At 53.0% G+C, this 5,170-nt stretch overlaps 1 pseudogene; it reads left to right on the plus strand.

Annotated features, from left to right (window-relative positions):
* Positions 1 to 1,804: 1,804 nt before the first annotated feature.
* On the plus strand, positions 1,805 to 2,668 carry LOC120846143 (annotated as a pseudogene).
* Positions 2,669 to 5,170: the final 2,502 nt, after the last annotated feature.

Here is a 5,170-nt window from a genome sequence, read left to right on the forward strand (position 1 = left end):
AATCTCCGTCCCGAGGCTTGCTTATGCGCAGGAAAACCGTCGTCTGATCGAGACCACCCGGATTTTGTTCCCATGATGTTCTCTCTCAAAGCACCTTCCAGGCGCTCGTCGGAGGCTCGCTACGCACGCGCTACCCAGCAGAAGGGGATCGGCGAAAGAACGGCAGTGTTTTAGGCGTTACCGAAAAAAAGTAACGAAATACGTTACTTGTTACTTGCAAATAAAAGGTACGCGTTACTGAGCTACGTTACCTCAAAATGAAAGGAACGCGTTACCGCTACCGATAAAAAGTAACGCACGTTTGTCCTGCGTTACTTTTTAAAATTATGATTTAACACATTTTACGGTTTTGACGGTACAGCTCATATATCAAGAAACATTATGTTCATACAGAGACTGAACATAATTACTTTATCTCTTTTTACGGCTTCACCTAAATACTTACGAGAAAGAACGCAAAGAAAAACATGGCTTGACGTTTAAAACACGGAAAAAATTGGAGTGTAATTTCTTTAAGACTTGTGAAGTAGTAACGAGTAACGTAACTACGTTACTTGAAATAGTAACATAGGTACGTTACCCGTTACTGTGTCGAAAACGTAACGGGTGGGTTACTACGTTACTGAAAAAAGTAACGCGTTACCAACAACGCCGTTGCTTGTAACCTGTTTCCGCCAAGACTGCAGAACGGACAAAGCGTTACTGCTTGTCATGTCTTGTAGTCATGAGGGTAGGAAAAATATCATACCTTGACTTGAAGACGCTCTGTGTATTTAATCAATTATTGAATACACACATTTCCGCAGACCCACAGTCTGCTGATCCCGCCGGCAGTATGGAAACCGACTCGAAGTAATCGTAGACCTCGAGAGACTTGTACGCCTACACCGTGTCGGCCGTGAACTGGCTTGGCGAAAAAACTAAATAAACAACGACGTGAGCCGTCGACTTCCGTGGCAGCAATTTTACGTCGAAAGTCCAGCAGGCCAATTGTTTACGGCGTACGAATCCTCGCAGGCCACGCCGTCCACTTACAGTGTTTCGATACCGCTGCCGTTCAGGCTCGGGCAACGAGCTCAAATAGTTGGGCATAGCATACGACATACGTTGTGAGGAAATACGACGCACAAATAAAGCAAAAAGCGTCCCTACAACGTCAACAACGAGCGCACGCCATAGAACGCAATGGCGAAAACACGGAGATCCGGGCTGCTTTTGCCCACATAGCTACCGCGCATGCGCGGCCTTCCGGTCGTGTTGGTAAACAGAGCCGCTCCGCGCGTCGGTCTATAGGGTACGGAAACAAGAAACGACCCGTCGACATACCCGCCACCAAGCGGTGGAAAAGGTGGCGCATACCAGAAAGGAGTAGTGGGATCAGGCGCCGACACGGAAAGGTCCCCTGATGTACGCGGCGGCGCTCCGGTCGTAGAACTGGAGAATCCGCCCGGCTCCGAGCGTTCCGAAGGCCTTCGCCGAGCAGCTTCGTCTGGCGGTTTGGCCGTTTCGCGGTTTGGCAGCGCGAAGTGGCTCCCATTCTGCACTGATTTTTACCCGGTGTTCGCTGTCGTTTGTGGCCAATGAAGTGTCATGCCGAATTAGCGTTTAATCGCACAGCAGCCGCTCTGGCTGCCCGCTCTTCGCTCTCTGTGAGACTTGGCTGGATGCATCAAATCATGACGGACAGCTCGACGCGTTTGGCCAGTATTCTGTGTTCCGTAGGGATCGCTCTACCTCCCGTGGTGGTGGCGTGCTCGTAGCGGTACCGAGCTCGCTGTTGTGCCGCCGGCGCCAGGAGTTTGAAATGGAAAGCTTGGAATCGCTCTTCATTGAGGTCACCATCAAGTACCAGAGATACCTAGTGGTCTGCGCCTACTGCCCGCCTGGTCGGCGTGCTGAATCCTACAGCCTCCTCCACTCGTCGATTGAACGTGTCATGTCCTTGCGAAGCACTTTCCGCAACGTCTACATTCTTGGAGACTTCAACGCCGAGATCGATTGGAGTGACCCCCTCACCCCAGTCCCACAGGACCCCGCATCATACTCTTTCCTTGAGACTATGGAATCGTCTGGCTTTATTCAACTGTGCACTGAGCCTACCTACACCTCCCCTGCTGGTGGTACTTCCTACCTCGACTTTTGCTTCAGATTGAACCCCACACTTGTCCGGGAGTGTGCCATCACAGTTGGCCTAAATTCGTCTGACCACTGTGCCATTCACCTCACCACGTCCACATGCATCCCGACTCGCGGCCCCCATGCCAGGCTCGTTCATTCCTATAGGAATTTAGATTCCGGTCATTTACAGCGGCTTGTTGCCATTACCCCATAGGATATTGTGCTATCTGAGCCAAACATCAACGACATGTATGACCTCTTCACCACTCTAATGTGCTCCCTGGCGTCCGACACTGTTCCAGTTAAACGCTTCCGTCACAAGCACCACGCTCCGTGGATTACACGCGACATCATTGCCATGTGCAAGTCCAAGGACAATCTGTTTCGCCGTGCTAAGAAGAGCCACTCCCGGGATGACATCCTAGCTGCCAAGCAACTGCAACGGGAGGTCAAGAAGCAGATTCGTATAGCTCACCGGTGCTTTGTTGAGGACATCGCCAGCAGAGCAGCTAAGGAGACGAAGCTTTTGTGGGCTTACGTCAATTCCTAGCGAAAGCAGTCCAAGTGTCCATCGTTTCTCCTCATTGGTGACACGGTCTCTTCTCCATCTCTCCTTGCAGAAGCATTTAGCCGCCATTTCTCTTCCGTGTGGAGAGCTACTCCTGTCCCATCCCGTACCGTCCTGAGACCCGCAGACGTCATTGTATCGCCCAAAGTACCCGTTTCACCCAGGTTACCCTCCATGAACATAACCGTTGACGATGTCCTAGAGGCTGTCTCCCTCGTCAATGCATTCCAAAATCCTGGTCCCGACGGCATCCATCCTTTGATCTTCAAATCTTCTTTTCCCTCCATGGCTCAAGTCTTTTGTTCTATGTCCCAAAAAATTCTGGACTCCGGCATGACACCCGATGCGTGGAAGATTGCCTATATCACACCGGTTCACAAGGGTCATGGTGCCCGCGCTGACCTATTGTCATCATATCGGCCCATTGCCTGCCGCAACTTCGAGCGCATTCCAAACGCAAAGATCCATGCCCATCTTGAGGAGCATGGACTGTTGTCCCCAGCCCAGCACGGCTTTCGCCACAACCGCAGTTGTGAGACTGCTCTCGGGGCCCTGGTTCATACAGTCAGTGCCCACCTCGATCGGCGTATCCCAAGCGAACTCATACAGCTTGACCTGTCACGTGCTTTTGACCGCCTGCCTCACTCTGCTCTGCTTGGTAGCATTGAGCTTAAGGGCATCTCAGGTGTAGTGCTCTCCTGGCTTGCATATTTCATCAGTGACCGGACTCAACGCGTTGTATACCGTGGCGCGCAGTTTCTACGAGCACAGCTGTCCTAGCGGGGGTACCCCAAGGAAGCGTCCTCGGCCCGACGCTTTTCACGATATATATTGACAGTATCACCCGGAGTCTCAGCTGCTTCCCGATTCTGTATGCTGATGAACTCACCTTAATTCAGCCCATTCGCAGCCCCGCTGACTATGTCTCCCTCCAAACCGACCTTGACATGTGTCACCGACGGACCAAGCAGCACAACTTGCCCGTCAACGCTGACAAGTCTTGTGCAATGACTTTTACTGGGCTGTGCCGTTCCCCAGGAGCACCCGCACTCACTTTTGGGGACAGGGAAATTCGGCGTGTGTCCTCTGTGACTATGCTTGGTGTCGAGCTCGATGCACGGCTGTCGTTTGCAACCCATGTTCACCGAACAGTCGCCAAGTCCCGCCGCATGCTTGGATTTGTTGCTCGTACCACCACTGGCATGCCACCAAATGCGTTTCGGCTGCTGTATACAGCCCTTGTGTTACCCTGCCTAGAGTACTGCTCTGCCATCTGGCTGCCCCACTGCGCCGCTCTCCGGGCTCGCCTTGCCAGCGTGCAGCGGCGTGCTCCCTACACATATTACAGCCGCAGCACGCCTTTGGCTTTACGCCTTTCATATACCCAGGCTACAACAGAAGGCTTGCTGCGGTTAGCCCATCCCCTTGCATCGAGGGTGCAGGCTGCCACCACCCGTCTGCTTTGTCGACTCCTGACTCCTGGTCACCAAGAGCTAGTGGATGCTCCCCGCCTCAACAACCGCACAGCCCACCTGCAGCCCCTCCTCACCCGAACAGCAAGGCATGCTTCTTCGTGGTTACCTCGTGCTGTAGCACTGTGGCGACAGCTGCCGCCTGAGCTCACACAAACATTTCCCCCTGATTGCCACGACCTTGGACCTATCCTGAAGGCTGTGCAGCATGTGTGATGGGTTCTGACATTACCTCCCCCCCCCCCCTATTTTTTTTTCTTCTCCCTTTTACTCCCCCCGCCCCCCCCCCCCCCTTTTTTTTTTACGTGCGTGTGCGATAATGGGCCCCAGGTTGGAACTGCAAGCCTTCGTGGTATGGGCATCACTGCCTTTTGCGACCCTGTTCGCCTGGATACCCCCCCCCCCAAATTACGAATAAAGTATTATTATTATTATTATTAGCCTATCCAAAACATGCTTTAGTGGCGTTCTCTCGCGCCGTCGACCGGGGAGTGCGGCAGCCGTGAGCGCTCGCTGTGCTCACTACCCCTCCTCTAGTTCACGGCCACTCAAGCCACCAAGGACGTTGGTTGCTTGAGTTGGTCAAGCAACCAAGGACGATTTTAATTTGCCTATAACTTTTAAAATGAAGCGAAATCCGACAAAAGAAACAGAGCGGCGCGTCTCCCGCGTCGCTCTGTTTCTTTTCGACTGGCTGCGACCGGTTATCATCAGCCCTGCGACCACCAGCTCTCCTGACAATTTCTGAAAGTCATTCAGAACCACCTCTGGTGAGCCGGACAACCTTTAGTTGCCCACAGCCTCGTCTTTCGGTTAACCGCGGGGCGGGGTGTTGTTAAGCCTAAAGTGCACGGTCAAGATGGCCTCTCAGCAGCCATCTTCTAGCCCTCCGGCAAAGGCGCTGCCATCACATCATTCAGTGGAAAGCAGAGATGACCTGGACCTTTTTAACCACGTCGCCGCGGGCACTGTGGTAGCCATGGACGTCAGCGCTACTAACCCGGAACATGGC

This window comes from Ixodes scapularis, unplaced genomic scaffold (assembly GCF_016920785.2).
Source record: "Ixodes scapularis isolate PalLabHiFi unplaced genomic scaffold, ASM1692078v2 PGA_scaffold0__279_contigs__length_252992795, whole genome shotgun sequence".
Lineage (NCBI taxonomy): Eukaryota > Metazoa > Arthropoda > Arachnida > Ixodida > Ixodidae > Ixodes > Ixodes scapularis.